The sequence below is a fragment of the Pelmatolapia mariae genome, linkage group LG5 (genome assembly GCF_036321145.2).
Source record: "Pelmatolapia mariae isolate MD_Pm_ZW linkage group LG5, Pm_UMD_F_2, whole genome shotgun sequence".
Classification (NCBI taxonomy): Eukaryota; Metazoa; Chordata; class Actinopteri; order Cichliformes; family Cichlidae; genus Pelmatolapia; species Pelmatolapia mariae.
In genome coordinates, this window is record NC_086231.1 from 25,762,733 (window position 1) to 25,783,838 (window position 21,106).

At 43.4% G+C, this 21,106-nt stretch overlaps 1 protein-coding gene across 4 annotated transcripts in view; it reads left to right on the plus strand.

The window, feature by feature from the left end:
* The first annotated feature begins 1,903 nt into the window (after window positions 1–1,903).
* LOC134627962 (plexin-A1-like) overlaps window positions 1,904–21,106 on the plus strand; it is a 178,339-nt gene continuing 159,136 nt past the window's right edge. For all 4 annotated transcript variants that reach the window (XM_063474478.1, XM_063474480.1, XM_063474479.1 and 1 more), the window contains exon 1: window positions 1,904–2,010. The gene's annotated coding sequence lies outside the window, so the exon portion shown is untranslated. The remainder of the gene's footprint in view (window positions 2,011–21,106) is intronic.

Genomic DNA, 21,106 nt, shown 5'->3' on the forward strand with positions numbered 1-21,106 from the left:
CACACCATTCACTGTAAATTTAGATTTTCTGCTCACAACCTGCAGGTATGCAATGTCTTGCAACAGGATAAACTGTGCCTGTCAGGGCTTTAATGTCAACTGGTTGTCTTGCAAATATTTGTTGTCACTCTGTCCACTCCTGTCATCACCACTATCTTGTTCCCACACAGTACTGCCTGGGTTTTTCCCCTTCTGCTGTCGTCTACTTCTAATGTAATCTTTTCCTGCGTCTGCTATTTGTTTTAACTTTAAGTGAGAGATGTGTGCTGTGAAACATATTTATGTAGGTAATAATAACTGAGATAATAATGACTTTCATAACTGTGATTAGTTGTGGTTGCTAGAGTGGTAGTTGACAGTAACAATGTCCATGATTATATTTTAAGTGGGCTCCAGATTTTCTTGTTCTCTTTATTTTATGTTAATTAAATATAATTAAATTGAACTAAAGTCATTTCTTTATATTTTACCAAGAAAATGGGGAATTGGTGCAGCGATTCACTGAAACTTGTGCAAACATACATGGAAATAAAGTATACAGGGTGAAAACTGAGTTTTTAACAGTTTGCACGAACTTGAAAGTCAACATTTATTCTTAAATATAGCACAAACTTTCTCAGAAGAGCTTTTTTGTCATTTCTTTATGTAATGTCTTGATCCATGCTGAATATACTGATGATCATTTGAACCAAAAAATGTAATTCAGCACTCCATCAGACCTGTTGCCACTGACTTTCAGTGCAGTTCCTGTGTAATTTCCCCATTTCCCTTCCTTAAGAATAGCTTCTTGGCAGCCACCCTTCCACTGAGACTATTTCTGATGAGGCTTCAGCAAACAGTACATAGAAAAATTGAAGGTCCAGCTGCATCTTACAGGTCCTGTGTGAGATCTTTGTTGGATTTTGTAATTTTTTTTCTCAAGAACCTGACTTTCAGATACCATCATCTGCTGTAAATAGCTTTTTAGGTCAGCCACGTCTTCTTTTGTCCTCCACTTGTCCAGGTTTGTCAGTTTTTTAAAGGACATGCTACACACCATGCTGAGATGTGCCACGTTCTCAGCTAATAACTCTATGAGAATCACCTTGTTGGTGCAAAAATACTATTTTATGCCTGTCAAACTGTGTTATCTTTGGTATTTTTCATATAATCGGCTAAAGAAATGGGAACAAATTACATGCTTTTGTGACAGGCTGCTAGTAACAAAGTGCCTAAAGACACAATTTAAAATTGCTGCTTTGCTAAGTTGTCTGCTATGTGTAGTTACAAGACTTGCTCATCCTTTGAGTTATGATCTTTTCTTATGCTTGAATGATTCATAGATCAGTGTTAAGTGACCTAAAAAAACCAAACAAAATTCTCTTAAAATGGTCAGATACAAGAACTGCAGCCAACTTGCAAAGAACAACTTTGAAAGACCTTGCTCAAGACTGCTTTAAAAACATTACAGGAAACTCTAGCTCCTTGGAAGCAAAATATAAAAAAATGAATGGTGACTCGAGACTTTTGCACAGTATTGCATTTCTTTTTACATTTTTATTAAGTAGATATAAATATTCATTTACAGAGCTTGCCACTACCTAATTACCTACAACTGAGAAGGAGGAAATACAGAAAGCCAAATAATTAACAGTGTACGAACATAATAGTACATAATTACAATTCAATTAAAAACGTGAAAAAATAGTTTTGCACGTGTGGAAGCTGAGATTGGCCAAATTATGAATGTAATGTAAAGGTCTCCCCAGCCGTCACATTATAAAGCAGTGGAAGCCCTCTATGGGTTTGTTTGGGTACTGCAGCATCAGCAGGGACAGCGGCGGCAGAGCGCCTCCTCCCTCCCTCCTACTCCTGGAGCCGGAGCTGCATTCCTCTCCTCTCCGCTCCATTCACACGCAGGGAGCCGCCGGAGAGAGAGCAGACCCGCTCTGTGACCAGTGTGGAAATGTCCCCAAGTTTTGGAATTTAAAACCATGGCGAGGATATCTACCCGAAGGATCACTTGAACCCGTAAGTACCGCGAAAACTCTGGAGCAGGGCTCTTTTCGCGTGGAAGGAGCAGTTTTTGGTGGAAATATTGCGCTTACATTTCCCCCTTCTGTATTGACACCGTGTGGTGAGTTTGGGGTTGTGTTTCGTCTCTTTTCCCAACGTCTTCCCAGCTCGCGCCGTGTGGTTTCTCCATGAGTTTGCCGGGGAGAAAGGTGGAGGCTTGTGGCTCCGACCAAAGGCAGCCGTGGAAAGCCGTGCGGACGGAGGACCTGTAGAGAGATATCTACTTATTTAGGTGTGTGCTGGTGTGTGGAGGCTTGCGTTTCTGTGTTGCGCTGTGTTGAATGTGCGCCCCGGTGTGACCACCAGCCGGATTGGAAACACAGAAGCGCACACACAGACACACACAAACTGTTAAAACTGCGGATATTTTGAGCTCGCGCGACGCTTTAGCTAACTAACTCAATTACTGCGAGCATTTTTTTCTCTTTAATTACCTCGCGCTGAACACCTGGTGCTTTGAGAGAAAAAAGGGGATGGTTGCGGGGTTTTTTTTAAGTATCCGCGGGTTTTGGTGCAGTGTGTTGAGTTTTTCTCTGCTTGAAGCACGGCTGTTGAATTAAAAATAAGAGTTTTTGGGAGAATGGGAAAAGGAGCAGGGGGGGAAAGCAAACTACCGGCACCGGGCGACACGGACCAGCTCGCAGCCTAATCTGGCTCAGAGTGCGCAGGGCGGTTGCATTGCCTCGGAGGAGGAATGCCACCACCATACATAATTACAGGTATTCAAGGAGCTGACACTCACTGTCGCCTGGGTAAATAATCGGGGGGAGTCTGAAGAGTCTGCCTGGCCTTAAACATTTTATTATTATTATTATTATTTTTAGATGTTATTTATTTATTTTTTGCTTGTTTATGTTTATTTGACTGCCCCGGCTTTCTTAAATGGACCTAAGGGAGGAGTTGTGTTAGATTTCTCTAGGGAAGAAGGTAGTACCCCCCCCCACCCCTTCTCAAAAATAAATAAACAAATAAATAAAGCGATTCCCATATTAGCTTTGAAATAATTAGAAATTGTATGTCGGCGTGATGTGATTGGGCCATTAATCTGCAAACCAGTTTGAGGCAATTTGCGAGCTTTGTTATTCGACGGCAATTGAATTCCTCTCTTCTGAGCAGGGATGGAGTGGTGAGGGCTGTCTGTGGGTGTGTTTGAGTGCGCATCGGTTGTCAGCTATTGAAAATGCTCTCATTGCTCTATCGGATTCTCCTCAGTTCTATTTTTTAATCAAATCCTGGTTAACCAAATTAGTCTACCCACCCCGACCCCCGCACGCAGCGTGAATTCATTTGGAGCCCGTTTTAAACATGCATTCATGAATCATATTAGATGAGTAAAGGCTTAGAGATAATTTGAACCTTTTTTCGGGGTGGTGGGGTGCAAGACTGGGGGTTAATGAGAAAAGTCACATCTGTGTTTCTTAAATATTTGTGTGTGGGTGTATCATCTGCACATCGTGGCACCCGTCGGACGATTTTACTACATGTGGCACCCCTTGAGCACCCCCTGGAATAGACAGAGGCGGTTTGTGTGTGATGATGGCATAATTCTGTATTAGAGGTGACGTGACCCTGTTTGGCCTGAGATTAGTGAAGCAACAGTTTGTTATTGACAGTTCAATGAAATGACATGCATTCACATGTAAATACTGTGGGATTTCAACCATGACATGAGTGTTTGTTTAAGAGGTGGTGCCTAGACACAAGGCTTTAAATCACTTAACCACAGGACCAGGGACATCTCACCAGCTGCACAACACAAGCATACTGAACATGTCAAAATCAAAACTGGCATTATTCACACCAGCGTGTGACTGACAGAGAGGAACCAAAGGCATCATTGACTTTTTTTTGTGCAAACAATGACCTTTTTCTTATTTAGCAGCGACGGGGCTTGAAATGACAAAATGCTCAGTGTAGTTCTCCTAGTGACAAAAAAAAATCTTTAAGTGATTACAGATATAATAATAGGCTCATGATACACGTGTGCATGTTTAGACATGCCCAAACAACTGCCTGTTTTGACCCTAATCTATGAGAAATGGGAGGATCTCACCTATGTGATTGTTTCTTTGTTGTTTCAAAAAGTTCCCACTAGTCCAAATGTCATCTTGTACGGCATTAACATGAAAGCTGGCAACCCAGCCAGAAAATTACAAGCAATTTGCCTCAATCTTCCCTAATTATGATACAGATCTGCCCCACAATAGAGCAGCAGTGTCATGAATTTTCAAAGTCTGCCCTGTCCAGTCTGCCTGCTGCCGTTTGCCGCTGTGAAGAGTAAATCTGTGATGTCCAAACTTTGGAATTCGAGCTGACATGTGCTCTTTGCACCCCTCTGGTCCGGCCTTTGTGTGGCTCCCCCCACGTCGCATTCCTCCGGACGTTTCAGTGAGCGGCATATTTAAGGTCTAATTAGATTGTAGATGGATGACGAAGCAGAGGGGTTGCGCTAAAGTGAGGACTGAATTGCATCTCGGCATGCTGTAAGACTGAGCTTGATATATTTTTGCTTTACTGCTTATATTGATGGAGGATTTTAGAAAAGGAAATAAAAACAAGGATTTGAAATAAATTCCTGCAGACACACATGGGACTTTCTCAGCTGGAGTGAAAAACTACTTCACTGGGTTAAGGAAATTGTTTATATATGGGAAAGGACTTCCACAGTGTAACTGTATTCTTGAGGGTATGCTGCACTATGATTCATGGCTTTCATGCAGTGGGCAGATATATGCACTGTGTTTGCACTCACAGTTTGTAGTGTGTGTGTTGCTACACTGCAGAATCCAGGTCCTTTTCCGGTGTTCTTCAATGTTTGACCAGTGTAACATCCTCAACTTTTAGGCATTTCCTCCTCTCTGCCTCCACTTTTCTGCTGCTCTTCCTGGCTCCAGCCTCATGCTGCCACTCAGACTTTCTTTCCTAGTCCATTCTTGCCACCGACACCCCCCAAATCGAACACTTTCCCTCCTCTCCAGCAAAGTTACACCTTGTCAGGTTGCATGCCGATTCTCCTCTCCTCTGGTCTCCCTCTTCCTCCTCCTCCTAGAGAGAGACCGTGGACTAGCAGGCCAGGCCAGGCTTCTCTGTCTGTTTCACAACTGGCTCTTCACTATGTTTCATTTACGAGATGACTAGTCTTCATTGTTTGCCAGTGCCTGTCCATTGATGCCCCTTTGGCTCAGTGAAGAAGCGTTTACTACTAACTTAAACGGGATCCCCTCTTGAACTGAAACAGTGGTTATGTCAGAGAGTGTCACATACACAGTAGTGTTTACTCTGCCCCACCCCCCCATGTGTGACTGAGGGCTTTTTTGGCTCAGCGATGTTGTAATGCAATATCTGTTTTCATATCACAGCCGGTGGAGATGGCATGTTTTTATTACATGAGTTTTCATTTGTGTCAGTCTTGCTAAAGAGGTTAGGCAGAGAGGCATGTTGCCTGCTGGGTTCTGTTAAACTAGTGTTTATTTATTTATTTATTTATTTATTAAATTCGTTGCATGTCTTGACCTTTTCTTCCTTCTTTGCTTCCGTCACGTCCTGCCCAGCCTCTCCGTCGGTCACCTCCCTATATCTCTTTCTGAGGCTTTCCCTTCCTGTCTTTCCATCAGTATTTTACTTAGGCTCTCCAGGGTTTCTGTGATGCCCTGAGGTGAGGAGCCACTCAGCAGCAGCAATATTAAAAAGCACGAAAGAGGGTCCAGCGGTAGGGCTCTACCCGAAGGCCATGCTGTGTATATACATACACACACACACACACACTCACAGCTCTCATGGTGCTAACACCTATCCAGCCGACAAGCCTTAATATGAAATAAATTCACTCGCCAATACCTGGCGGGCCTGTCTTGACTGACTGCTCAAATAGGAATGACCTCCATTTGGCCCAAATAAGAAGCAGGGATTGAGAGTCAGTGGGCGGTGTTGAACTACAAAGTGCTGGTGCATTACGAGTCATATCAAGAGGTGAGTTTGCAGGTGAGCCGGCAGCATAAACCCTCATCAGTGCCAATCAGAGGCAAATTTAAAGGTAGACTGAGCTATCTGCAAGCTTCATCAAATTTTTTGCAAAAAAAAAAAAGTGTGTGTTAGGGGGTGTTGGAGGGGACGGGAGGGGGGGGGGGGGTGATCAGGTCTGACAGCTTTATTTTGGTCTCGGTCTCGGGAAACTGGCTGAACTAGAAAGGATGCATAAAGTGAGTGGTTGTGGAATTTAAATGAAGGCTTGGGCTGTACTTTTTGATGCTCTGACCATTTAAAAAAAAAAAACCAAAATCCTTGTTGCATGCCTTACTATAGTATAACTGATTCAATATGACCACTGTGAGCAGAGCAGAAATGTCTGCAGTCTGAAAATGGCTTTTTTCTTTCTTTGAGGAAGGCAGCTTTAGTTTCTCCGTCGTGCTCATCCAAGTGAACTGTCTGTTATGTATAATTAATTTTCTCCTCTCTCCCAGTTTATTTTTATCGCTCACTTTTAACCGTTTCTTCAAAGGACCCCTCCCCCGCTTCCGTCTTCCTCAGTGCCTGCTGAAAGTGACAGCTGCTCGGGTACAGGGACGCTTTTTGAAGCAGGCACTGAAAAGGCCACTCACTCAAGACAACTCGGAATAGAAAAATTTCTGCCGTTCTGACAGTATCAAAACCACTCCTGCTAATCTGGCTGCAAATTGAAAGAAGCTCCAGTGTTAGTCTGTGCTGCATGTTGGGGAACAGAGTTTACATGGCCCCCTTTTTTGTTCAAAGAGTTGTTGGTTGGTTTGCTTGAAATGCAAGGCAGAGGGACAAGACTGACTTAAGTGGGGCAAGAAGAAATTTTGTCGTTCATTGTTATGCGCATACTCGCATTTCTCGAGGACAATACTGCGATGAGTTTATTTCAAAAAAAGTCAAATTGACAATCCCTCATTTCATTTGTGGGAAAGACTCTCATCCCAACCAAAGCGAACCAGTGTCATTGGCTGTATTTGACCCTCGACCCCCAGCATGTCACTACTTGGATTGAGTTACAGTCAGTCTGAAGGTCCCAGCGATGCAGAATTAAGCTCGTTCCACTTCCAAGTGGCCTTGTCTAGAATCCCACTACACCTGCAGCTAGTGGGCACAACCTCAGCATATGAGGCTTCCTACCTGGCAGGCTAATGCTCTTGTCAGCAGTCTGTCTTCCCCCATCAGACACTGACTCAGACAGGCAGCTCGGGTCTGATTGTTGCAGATGGACCGAAAAAAGGAAAAGAAAAATGGTTTCTCTTGTTGCTTTTCTCTTATGAAAAGAGAGCGAGTCTGGTATTGATCTGGAAATCATCATTCCTTCCTGTAATACAAGACATCACCTAAACATGTCATCTATATTGTTTAATAATTTTATTGATGAGGTGTGCATCTGACAGGTTGAGTTGCACTTAATATTTTTCTGGATTAGCATCTGTAAAGTGAGGCTTCCTAGAATCATAGTTATTGTTACTTAATGTGAATCTCATTTTTTTTAATTTTTCTTTTATGAACAGTATGTTAGAACTGAGAATTAAGTCACAGACATAGAGGGTATCCCACATACCCCTAGTGTCTGCCTTCCTAAATTTACTCTTAGCAGGAACAACCAATTTCCCTAGTTTATAGGGCAAAATTCTAACCTTTGAATGGCTTCTATCTGGAGCCTGTCAGTATAACTGGCAGAAATTGTGTCTTGCGGATGCTGAGATAGTCTCAGTTTAGATGAGGGAGCCTACTGGTTGTTTACTGTGCTCACTAGAGTCTGTCTGCCTCTTCAGGCATGTTTGGCTTGTTAATGAGAACCACTGTGTGAGAGAGGAGGCAGTGCACTGTGGGTGTGTGCCTGTGCATGTATTTGCATTGAGATAAGCAGCGCATCGTTGATGTGCACACTGTATAGAGGATGCTATCTTAACATATTTGTGCACGTGAGAGTGGAAAGACCTCAGGTTTAATGTAAGGTAACTCTCCACTGTGGTGAATGAGATGAAATGGTGAAGAGTTTTCACTGGCATGTAGTTATTGAATGTTTTGATTAATGTAATGGTGCAGTAACTCATAATTGCGTACTTCTTTTTCATCCATCTCAGTCATAGTATCTGCTGTGTCGCTATTGCTGTCTTGCATCCTTCCACTTGCTTAACACACACACACCCCTCCTGGTTTCTGTTGTGTTTACCAAGGGGAATCTTAAATAATTCAAATGGTCTGTACTCCCCAGCCATGTAAATAAGACCTAATAGAAGGCAGGCTTTTGAAAAGAGCCACATGGCTGTGGGCTAGCCTGTAAATCAGCTAGATGCCTGTCTGGGCTCTTTATTGTGTCTGTGTTGGGACTAGCAGTAACCTCCATGTTAACGGAAGGAAGGACAACTCATTCCACAGAGGTCAGCAGTTTGGTGACTGTGCCCCCGAGGCAGTGGTGGGCATTGAAGAAATGTGTGCATATCCATGTAGGACACAGGTAGATGTACCCGCTCTCTAGTCCCTTAGTTGCGTTCCGGTTCAGGTTTGTGTGACACACACGGACACACACGCTATGCCTCATAAACCATACACTCTGATGTCAGCACCTGCGTGTGTGTGTACCAGATGGAGATAAGTGCTCATTTATTCATTTTGTTTACCAGTAATTTTTTCCCCTGAGTGCTTGGCACTCATTAGATGTCGGCTGGTGCTTTTGGCTAGCTTGGTGTGTGTGTGTTTGTCTGTGTGTGTGTTTGGAGAGGGCAGACTCTTTGCAGAAAACCAGTCAATCATGGGGACAGAGAAAAAAAGAAAAAACATTTTGCTCTTTCAACATAACAGAAAAAGCAGTTAGCCTTCTTAAATCCGGTATGCTATCCCACTTCAGCTGCAAAAAGAAGGGTAGGTTTTGAGTAGCTTTAGCCTAAATCACTTTGGAGCGCTTCCCAGCTTCTCACCTCCCCACGTTTAACTCCCAGTAGCCAATTTTCTAAAACAGGGCCAAGTGGGACCTGTCAGGTTTTGGGACAAGCTCAATTTTTTTAAGCTATGGTTAAAAGCAGTATTGCTTCTCTTGAAACTCTAGCCCAGATGAAAAATGATTTCTGTTAAAACAGCACTCCAAAAGAACCACTGATTTTTTTTTAAAAGAAAACTGGAACATAAATAAAAGTGCAAACCTTTTACAGTAAATAGCCCTGTTTGTAGTTGAAACCAGGCCACTTACTCCACACTCCTAATCACAATGTTATGTGTCTGTCTAAGAAATGGTTTCCTGATATTCATGTCCCTGTGCTTACGGTGAAGTTGACTTGTCACATAGAAAATGTAGCCTGAAACTCCTCTTAAAATGGTGCAGAAGCAGCATAGAATATCCTACACCTCCTCCTTCTTCACTCCTTTTTTATTTCCACAGCCTCTTTGTCAGCTTTCTTTGTACCCTTCACAAAGGGTTAAAGAGGGAGAAGTGATGAGTAGCCCACTGAGTCTGGCCTCTATTGTATGTTGGCATTGTGCCACTGCATAGCATGTCGACTATAGACGCATGTACATGGGACTTTTCTGATTTCACAGGGACTACGGTTACCCCGTAATACGACGCTCACCTGCTGCAGAGTTATGCAGATATGAGACACGTGTATTTTATGAGCTCACTCAGTGGAAAAATGTTGTTTTAATATTTTTCTTTTGCATAGTATTTTTCACTTTTGAATTATGCCGTACTCGAAGCGTGATGCACATTGTGTACCTTAGATCACCTTCCTAGCATTTAACAGCTTCAGAGGAAAGTTTTCGGGATGCTGCAGAAATACTTTGTTTTGCTTCTCTTCTGTCAGTGGAACCATGTGCTTGAGGACTATAAAATCTCATTTCCCTCTCTTTTCTACCTTACATACCTTGTTAAGGAGAAAACCACAGACAGCATGGTGTGCAGAACACTGGTGACTGCTCAGTCCAATTCTTTTAGCAGACCTGTGTTGCCTCCATGTAACAACGGCACAAATCCTGGGGGTTCTTTTAAGTTGTCTCTCCGTCCTCGACCACCTGCAGAGAAAAAGCAAACCGACAGGGGCACTCTGGGAATAAGTGCTCCAGGCCAGACAATGGCAGACCGCCAGGAAGGGGGTGGGGTGCAGGTTGTAGCCAGAAATAGAAGAAGAGCAGGAGGAGGAGCAGGGATCCAAACTTTGAGGAGGGGTGGGAAAAGGGAGGTCAAATGTTACAATGATCCCTACTTTGAAGGTGGAGTAGAGCCATGGAGGTTTTATTGCCAGTGCTCTGTTGTTGCTTTTTGCCCATTCTGGGGTGAACCTCTGGGCTGCTACTGCATTATGGGGAGGGGCATGTAGATGGGTCTGGATGTGAGCAACACATTGCTATCCCATGATGTCTTCAGTTGCACTTGGTCACCTCTGACCTCTTCTTCAAGCAGTTGTCGCATTGGTCAGCAGCTTGCCTGCCCCCACATAAAGAGGTGTAGAGTAGTGAGGAGCATCTTTGCTTCAGTGAGTCTGTTTTTTTCAGCTTCTAGATTTTCTAGGCTGGATAATGAGGCAGAGCATGTGACGAAACAGCCAGCAAACACGAAGGAATGCATCAGCGATACCATTCAGCACTGCGTTTCAAATGAAATGGGGTGTGGAGCTTGTGCCTGGTGATGTGCTTGAGCTGGGAGGAGTTGCTTCCTTTCACTCAGTCTTTTCTCTCGAGACTGTCCTCCCTCTGCCTCACCAAGATTTCCTTGGTTTCTATTGCATGTGAAGGAATCCGGCTGTTCTGGTTGATCAGCTCAGTTCTTCATTGTTTTCAGAGTGTGACCTCATTTGGTTCTCGGGATCAGCTTGACATGGCCTCTGGTGCACCAGCAGACGTGCTCTGCGTGTCCTCTGACACATGACAAATCGTATTTGTCTAACTGGCACTTCAGGCAATACCAAATGTTAGCTCAAAAACAATGGAATGACCAATAACCAAAACCAGTGGTTACATTTAGAATGGACATGTCTGAAATTTGTAGCTTTTTCCAAACCCAAGTTATCATCAAGTTGGAGCATCTTTTGGTCACTGGCACACATCTCATGAAGACATTTTAAGGCACAAGCTGTTTTTAGTTTTTCTTTCTTTCTTGTTTTTCAGTTAGATACACCTCATTCTCCCCTCACCAATCACTGCTGCAGTGAAACTTGGCCACAGCACAGACACATTTTCAAAAGTAACCCATCTCCCAGTCTGCTTGTAGCTGCATCAACATAAAAGTGTTTAGATTTGTGAAAGGGCGGGATAGGAGGAATCTGAACAAAACGACGCCAGAGCCTGCACCTCGGCCAGAAAGAGCTGAGGGAAAAGAATAAGACAGGCGAGGAATAAGGGAGGGAACTTGGCAGCGCTAACTAACTCGGAACAGCAACAAGACAGCTCGCACCGAAAAATATTAAATAATATTGCTGCAGTGAGCAGCTTTTGTATTCAAGGCAGGGCAAGGAAGAGAAGAGAGTGCTGGGAAAGAAGGATGACAAAAAATAGAGAGGAGCTGATTCAAACTTTAATTAAAGTCTGAACACAGCACTGGAACAGCTGCTGTTGCTTGTGCCACCCCGCCACACTGGCTTTGCGGCTTTTTTTTCTCTCTTTTTTTTCTATTCGGAAGCCAAACAGATGTTATGAGGGGGTGGTGACTTTATCGGACGAAAGGGTTTGTTTTCAGGGAAGAGGAGGAAATTAAACTCTCCCACTGTTAGAACAGTGCTTTTAGTAAATCATTGTGGACACTGTGCACAGCAGTGGTAACTATGACCGTCTGATATCTTATCTCACACATTATAGTATGGTCCGTTCAGACGAGTGTTAAACTGTCTCTTTTAAATGAAGAAAACTTTGTATTTAGAAAGTGTCATGTTCGATTTTCTGTCTTTCTTTTTTTGTTTAAAGGTGATTGTGGCAGTTTATTGTCATATAGACATTATTACGTCTGTCACGTCATTTGTGGTTAGCTAGTTTGCCAGCTATATTCAGCGGAGCCATATGTTAAACTTTCAGGTGCTATTCACACCAGCCATCACTGTGTAGAGTATCAGCCCGCCCCCCACCCCGTGTGATCCAGATGTCTGTCATCATCAGTGTGGTAAAATCCCATTTGGTTGGGCTCGCTCACCTCCTTTATCGGCGTCTGTCTCTCCATCTCTCTCCCTCTTTCTCTTTCTGTCACTCTTCTATGGAGGACGTGATGAAAATGGCTGTTTAATCATGCAGAGAGGTCAACCAATCAAAGGGCCTGGGCCGGGTGATTTAAAGGCCTATTCAGAGCACAGCTGGAGGGAGAGAGAAAGGGAGGGTGAGAGGAAGAACGAGAGAGCTACAGAGAGAGAGATGGGCTGGGGTTTGATTGCTGTATGCCACAGGTCAGCTCTCATCCACTTACCTCTGGTCTCATTTCACTAATAATTGTCCCTGATAGATTGATGTTATATGCAGGAGATTAGTGAATGGAGTAGGTAGAGGGCAGATAGGCAAAAAGATGCCGCAATGGCAAGCCGACCTGTTTGTTAGGAGAGTCGCGTACACGCCAAACAGCAGTGGAGACCCCTGTTTTCCTCCAATTAACGGCTTCCACTCTTGCTGCCGAGCGTACCCGTTTCACACAGACACACAGTTTGAAGACGAGGCAGTTCTCACCTGAATGTCCATGGTTGAGAGTGACAGATGGTTGGGAGGAGCAGGGGAAGTGAAGACAGACAGAAGTGTTGATTGTGTCCTGTCTTTAAGCCTCGTTTCCACACTCACGCCCTCAACTGCCCCGGTATCAAGTTTATGGTACAGGTATTAATATGCACGGTTAATTCATGTTTCACCATTTATTGTAAAGATCCATCATTGCTGTCCACATAAGATACATTAAAACTAAACATATTTTTTTTCTTTTAGGAGTTTAACAACATGAAATTTAATACCGTTAAAGTACAGTAAGCCTCCTCCTGTAGTGTAACCTTTTGCCTGCCCAGCGCAAGAATCTTGTGTGTGTGTTTGTGTTCACGGTGGATTCACAAAGAAAGATTGAAAGGAATTTCCCCTGGTCCTGACAGGGGTATTGCCTGATCAACTTTATTAAATCAAGAGTATTGACTTCAGCTTCTGTTCTCATGTCACCCTGACATGACAATTTTCCACAAGGTGTCCGGTGAAGCTAAATGTTTCAAAGGGACGTCAGTCACTCCTGCCCTGTTTTAATGCTTGTCTCCCTTCAGTGTGCTCACTTGTGTCTTTCACTTTTATTTTATCTTTTGTTTCCAGTGAGTTGAGGACTGCTGAGCTGGTCAGTAGGCTCACATTAACTTTATTATGTGACTAATTATACAGAGCTGATATTTGGCTGCTTCCACTGCAGTTAAATTAACAACCTGCTAAGTAAATTTTTGTTTTGGGTTCAGTTTGTGTTCTCTGATGCATGATGCTGTCTGCTTCTGCTTTGGAAGTTTCCAAACACTGCACAACTCAGTGCTGCAAAGACACAAATGAGAGCTACAGCGGCCCGGGTTCTTTTTCTAGTTCTTCACAAAGTTGCAAAAATATACAGTAATAGGACAGTCTCTGCTCACTCGACACGCAAGTTGTCAGAGAGAAAGAATGTAAAGAGAAAACAATGAGAAGTGTTGACATGGCTCTTAAAATCATACTTTGGTGGTGAATGTACAAAACTATGGCGCAACCTGCACGTGACATATGCTTCTGCAGAAATGTGACTGTGTCATGCGACACAGATCAGAACAGCTGTGGTTTGTGCCATGTAGGTCAGTAACGTATGTCAATGCAAGGGATTAAAGATGTTTGAGCATGTCAGAATACCATACTAAAACAGTATTCCACCAATGTAATTCTTTCAGAGCTTCATCACACATCATTTAATGAGGGGAGATTCACTTGTTCAAATTTATGGAACCAAATCCCAGATATATAAGATTAGCATCTATAGACCTAAGAATGCATTCAATGAAGGGAATCCACAAGGCGAATTGCCAAGTATAAATCAAATTTGAGTTCTTCGCTTGCATTAGCACTAGAATGTCTGATGAGAGGCTGATGAAGCAGAGCTCTCGACACTCCAGTACTCAAATCAAGAATCGATTAATCACGGTGCGTAAATGTCAGAAAATAGTTGATCGAAGTGATAATTTTCTGGAGCCCAAGGTTGAAAGCAGTGGTTGGTTGCTTCGTCTTAAACTGGTAATTGAAAAAGATCCTAAATTTAGTATGACACCAAATGGGCAGATGCAGAAAGTAATTTCATTTGAAAAAGCTGGAGTCTGTCCATTGGCCACTCAGCTGTGATTTAGAGCTTCCTTTTCTTTGTCTTCTGTGGAATCTCGTAAGGACAGAGAAGGTTTGGGGACAAGTTTTCACATCTGCATCGCAGCTGCAGTGTTGGGCTGCAGGGATTTTGTTACTCCGTGCTCACCGTGTCTCTGCTTGTGTTTCTGATATAGCCAATGAGTTAGTATTTGTGGAGTACCACTCCAGCAGATAGGTGGCCTCTTGCTCTCTCTCTTTCTCTCTCTTATTCGCTCCCTCTTTTTCTCTCCTTCACACACTCTCTCTCCCTCTCCCTCCCTTCCCTTCTCTATGACCTTGCGTTGGCGTGTGCTGATGAGCGCTGAGTGGATACACTCATGAGTGGTGTGTGTGGATGCGTGTGAGGGGCTAGAGAAACTGTAGGAGCTCCATTTGTTGTGTAAATGCAAGCCGCTAATTGACTGCCGGGCACGCAGCCTCTCCTTCAGAGGCTGAACCCTGCCCTCCGTCGGGACATGGGGATCCTGCCAGGGGAATGTTTGCCCCCTCTCTCTCTCTCTCTCTCTCACACTCACACACACACACACACACACACACACACACACACACACACACACACACACACAGACACACATCCGCACACGCTCCCAACAGCCTCCCTTTCTCTCTTTTCCTCTGCTGGAGCAGGCCTGGCACAGGGCCAGAGTGAGGATGGGCACAGCGCAGGCCTCTCTGTTCTCTTGCTGTCTGTCTCTGTGTCGAGCTCTCTTAATGAAAATATACACTGCATTTTCACATAATAACATGCGCTGTTTTTGAGCACACTTCTTATTATTTCTATTTTTTAAATAGTCAACCGTCTCCTTATATCATATGATACTAGCTACATTTGATATTTGTTTTTTTCAAAGAAGCAGAATATGGGAAATCTTTATGAATAGGTAAAGTCTCACTGGCATTAGTTACACAGACTTAATGCCACAGGAAGAAGAAGAAATTGTCACTACGCTATGCTTTAATTTAAGGCTTAGATTTTCTTTTGTTGTTCAATTAGGGCTGAAACCACTGGTCACGGTAGCCATATCAGTGTTAGCCTCAGTGGTAAGCCGGTATGAGACATCTAGCCCAACTGCTGGCTGGCTAGCAGCCCAGATGTCACTTACCCCCCCCCCCCCACGCAGAGGTGTCTGTGTAGCGCGGGCTGAATTTATAGCTTATAGATTCAGGTCATTCTCTTTTTACCTCTGTCCTCATGGGGTTTTTTTTTTTTTGTTTTTGTTTTTTTTGCCTGTCCCAGTCTATGTAGATGCATTTTTGTACATCCACATAGACTTTATTCAGCTAAAAATACTGAACTATGCCAGTGGTATTTTGTTGCTTACCAGAGTTTTTTGTGCTTAAAGGATTTTCAGTGGTACAAATATGCTTCATGTTTTTAGTGAATTGGCTTTCTGCTGCTGTTTCCATGTGTCCACAAGTCTCTAAATATCTTCCTACATAATGACACAAGAATAGTTTGAGGTGTGTGTTGGAGAGTGCCCTTGTACCTAATGTTAGACTTTCAGTGCTTGGTATATGTAAAGCGATGTGTGCTGGAACCCAGGCAGGAGGCCAGATTGTTACAAAATTACAATGCTAAAATGGGAAAAAAATGCATGCTTACGCACACAGACAGAACATAAAGACCTTCCATGTTCAGGTTTTCCCACCTTAGTCCATTGTTCTGTAGCGGTAAACATTTAGGAACACAGAGAGGAACAGATAAACAATAACCTGACACACGCTCCCATAACACTCTGTTTAGACTGCAAACACAAAGGAGTAAGTGAGTGTGTGTTTGTGTGTACACACACCAAGCTGCAATCCCTAGAAAAAAAATAAAATAAATAAAAGGCGAGGTGCAGTGCAGGGCCCTGTGACTAAAAATGGGACATTGCTGAATTTACGCCATTAACCTCCACATGAAAGCATCCAAATGTCAAGAATGTGACTTTCCATTCCTGGTAATTCAGAAAATTCAGTAAATTGGCAGCACGAGCTAAATGAAGTCAGTCCAGTCGGTAACCTCGGTTTAATGCTCGTCCATGTTCAGTTTGTTTGATGTGATCTTCACACCCCAGCATTTGATAACGGTATTCGTGAGAGAGATGCTTGACTTTAAAAACAGGCCTGCGCTTAAATGTGTTATTTTAGGCTTATTTATTTTGGTGACTGTGAATTACACACAAAGAGACAAAAGGAAGGATTTCACATCAAGCTTAACCACTTGTGCTCTAGAGACAACAACAATAGGATTAGCTGGCCTGCTAAATAACCAAGGCCCAGGCCCAAGCCTATTATACTGCCACAAGGTCTTTTTTTTAAATGTTTGTTAATATAGTCACCTGTTATTTCCGTATAATGAGTTGCTTTTGCACAAACCACTTTACTTACAGTAACTGAAATATGTTCATGTTTCTTAGGACACATTATGACACTTTGGGGTTTTTTTGTTTTGCTAGAAGTGACTGATAAATCAGCATCGGTCACATATTTGGTTAAATGCCTGCACTTTGCTGAGAGTGTATTGTGCCACAGAGGGTATATCTCAGACCTGCTGAGAGATTTCTTATTTTTGTTTACATTTTAGGACATGATGAATTGAGTCAGTGGTGCTGTTAGTCACAGTGTTGCCCAACAAGTTTGAATCGGGAGAACAAGAATTTCTAGTTTTTAAAAGTGTGAACAAAAGCGGACACGAAGATTATTTCACTGTCTAGGAAGTTTCTCACCATTTACAGCAAATGTATCTCTTGTTTTAATCCCCACTATAATCTCCACCTTTGATCTGCGAACATATAAACTGCTAATAAAACGTACTGAAGCACAAAGACTGTGTGTGAATGTGAAAGAGAGAAATGATACAGTGGCTGGCAGATTTAATGACGAAATAAAAAGAGGAAGTAAATCTAAAATATGCACTAAGCACAAGAAAAAAGTAAACAGTAGTGGGAAAAAGTTGTAGAGGAAGGGAAAGAGCAAATTGTGCTTCCTCCCTTCTAGCTATATTAGTAGCACTGTAGCCAGACAGTGTTGAATCTGAGTCAGCAAGAGCTGAACTGGGGCCCTACCCTATAGCCCCAGGGTTGCTAGTAACACACACACACGCAGACTCACTCAGGCACAGTGTCAGACCTGTCGCCCTATTCTCCTCAGCCCTCCAGCTCTAGCCCTAACTATAGCTGTTCAGCCAACCACTCTTAATTAGTAGCTGCTGCTGCCGCCTGCCCTGCCCCGGCGCCACTGTGGTGAAGCCCCAGCCCCACATCTGTGTGTATGTGTGTGGTGGGTTTCAGTACGTGTTTACTCTGTACATCAGCTGCAGTGATGTCTGCATGTCCTCTTAGCAGCGTGCATTCCTCCTTTGTGATATTGCAGGTGGAACAGGAAGCGCTGCACAGAGAATACTTAATGCTGTATTTGCTCAGCAGACAATGTGGTTATGTGCATGATATTCTTTCGCCACGTGCTTGTCTCTAAAGTCTTTTTAAACGGTTCATTCAACTCATGTTGGTACACAAGGGAGTTGCTTCAGAAAAGCAGGCATCAGAGGAAAACTCAAATTCTTTCTTAGTAATGCTTCTCAGAGATCACAAGTGCAGAAGAGTAGGTGTGCTTTGAGAGCCTAAAGAGTCTCAGACTGTCAGGAAAATCTATATTTCCCCCATTCCCAATGTTGTGGGAGCTCAGTAGCTGTAACTGCTCAGTGCACATTTTGAGAGATGGGTGTAGAATCTTGTTTCACTAGTGTCCTTGCTGAGGTTTATGCCTGTCAAGAGACAGCCAAGTGTGTGTGTATTTACTGCTTCAATACGTGGCTGTACTTAAACAACCACAGGAGACAAAAGGCACACTTAAACAGAGATTCTGCTATACTGCAGTTAAGAAGACTGGACTCCATAGCACTATAGACGCTGCACTCTCTAGCTCCCTGTCCATGTTCTCAAACACCTTCACCCTCCCTGTTCCTCATGTGCCCTGTCAAATTCATGATATGAAGTGACACAGAAGGTCTCATCTAAGCTGTGGATCAGACTGACATATTTCTCCCAGAGGACCCACCCCAGTACAAATGCATAGCTGGAATAACTTTGCCAGCCAGCTACCACAGCCACTGGCCTGCTAATCAAGACCATATGAGAGAGAGAGTAAAGAGTAGCTTAGCTTGGTGCAGGAAGCACACACAGCTGGAACCCCCCCTGTTTTACGCTCACTGCACTCGCATTCATATCTGTTCTTGGAGAATCTTAAGCCACAGCCCAGCATAACAATGACCCACATTAGTGGCATTGCTTCCTCTCAGGCAGGATCTGGGCCATGCAGAGCCATGCTTGCTGGATGAACACCTCAAGCATCGCCAGCAATCAACATTTATTCACACACAACCACCATAGTCCATACATTGATGGATGACTTTAAAATCCACTGTGAAGCGAGAGATTTGGTTGTGTGCTCAGCCAGCAGCTTGTAAAATAAATGCTCACAGCATGTAGCCCCAGTGTAGGCTTTTCAGGAATTCTGTCATTTGACAGTACGGCTTTTAAGAGTGTATTGGTGGCGGTCAAAGCAGTTGTGGTCACTCTACATAATCTGTCAATGTCTTTTACTTCATTTTTTTTATCCCTTCTCCTCCTTTTTCAGTGAATCAGCTTACAGAGAAGCATCATGTTCCAGTGTAGTTGTTAAGCCCCATATGCAGCTGCACAATATCCCTTCTTTAGTGACAGACTGATTTGTGTGACTACCCAGGAATCAGATCAAAAAAAGACTGCTGGACTGAGATTTAAACCCCCTACATGCCCTTTGCAAATGCAGCAAACCACTGACTTGTCCTCAAAACTACACAGCACCCAAAAGTTCGTGCTATTTTTATTTTTTTTTGCAGGGATAAATAAACACCTAAGTGAAAACAGTTATGGTTTTTGTTTGCGTACTCCTTGGTTCTTCAGGCAGGAATAATGTTGTTTTAACTCCGCCCCCCCACCAAAAAGCAAGTTGTCTGTATTTCAAGTAAGATTTTGATTTGCATTTAAGATGCTAATGTAGCCTTTCGGGTGAGCAGAAATGGCTCGAGTGTGCCGGTACTTTGTTTTGTCCCAGTTATTCATTAGGCTTTAATAATTGCTGCCTTGTGCTTCATACAAACACAGCCTGGAGAATTACATTCACTCTGTTCTCTCCTTGGAAAGGTCAGGGCATATGGTGAGACACCTCTCTAACGCACACATTCACAGTTCATGCATCACTTCTCATAGAAAATGTGCTTTCACGTGGACAGTTGAGCTGTAAACCTGATGTTTGTGTGTGTGTGTGAGTTTAAGGAATGCGTTGAAATTCAAATGAAGCATGAGGGGTTAAGACTTTATATTCACACGGGAGAGAAGCGGGGATCTTCTGATGACTCTCTCCTCCTCTCGGCTTGGGTATTGTGGGTTGAGGTCATGAGCACCACTCTGGTGGCAGGTTCTTGTCGTTGTGTAACCGTTAACCTTTCCCCCTTGTGAAATCGCATGAGTTTTAACAAGCTAGAACACATCATACTAGCCATCCTTCAGCACATCAAGGAAAGGGTCTGCTGACCTGGAGAGGAAAGTGGATTGGAGTGTGGCGACGGAGACCGGCTTAGTGCTGAATCCCATTATCAAACAGTGTTTGTCAAATAGCGGGTCAAGGCCCACTTGTACCAAAGACAAATTAGGTTGTGGTTTAATTCCAGAGCTTTGTGGAGCTGATTTTGCCCTGTTCAAAGTCAAGAGAACAAGAGGTTGCTTGTATCAAGTCTTTTCAGACACTGGACTTGAGATAAAGCTTGATCTCAGCTGCTTTGCTGGAGAGAACAGACGGATAATAAAGCTGTTAATATTTAAAAAGCCTGTTGAAATGTAGCTTTATTTTGCTTTAGTGCCGTAGTCTCCAGGTCGAGTAGTGGATTGGTCGGTCGATATATGTTGGCAGTTGTGCAGATTTGTTTTTCATTTTTCCTGATAGCAGTTGAAAAGTAGGTAAGATTTCAGTCGGTTAAATACAGCCCTACTTTGGCACTTTATTACTGCTAGCATGCCTATTTGTCCTTTACCGCCATAAATTGTTGACACTAAAAGACTCCATGTCTGCACTCCATCCTTTTTGCATATATATTTTCCACTATGGCACATATCCCAACATTTCTTGCTTCATTACCAATGCCATCTACTTCACTTTGAAAAGGAGAGACCTAGCTTGCATAAATTCCCAAACAGTGTAGAATAACGGCAATCAAATAACGCCTCTGCCATATTTTCAGTCTGCTTTGAGTGGCTGAAATAAGTGCGGGATTGGAAAGTTATGACTGGCAGTTGGTCCCTGTGGGCCCATGGAACATGGCAGGTCATTTGCCTGGCCGGTATTGGTGTGATCTACTCGTGCACAACAGCGAAGTGCCTGGCTGAGAATGCAGTAGAGGCGGTGGAGGAGTAGAGGCAGCGTGGTATTTATTCAGTATGCAGGGTTGCAATATAAACAGAGGGGTGACTTAATTAGACTGTGGAAAATAACATTTAAACACATTCAAAGCCACAGGGAGCTGAGGATTTCTCGTCTTCTGTGATTGTGTCCCCCCAATGAGGCTGCATCTATCATGTATAGTGGTATTCGGACCTGAGACTAAAATTGCCAATTTTATAATTTTCTCTTTAGGGAACACTGTGTGTGTTTTTCTGAGAAGTGCATGTGAAAGGGGCTTTAGACCTGTAGCATCCCGTCTTTCTACAAGTCACTGTCGCACCTT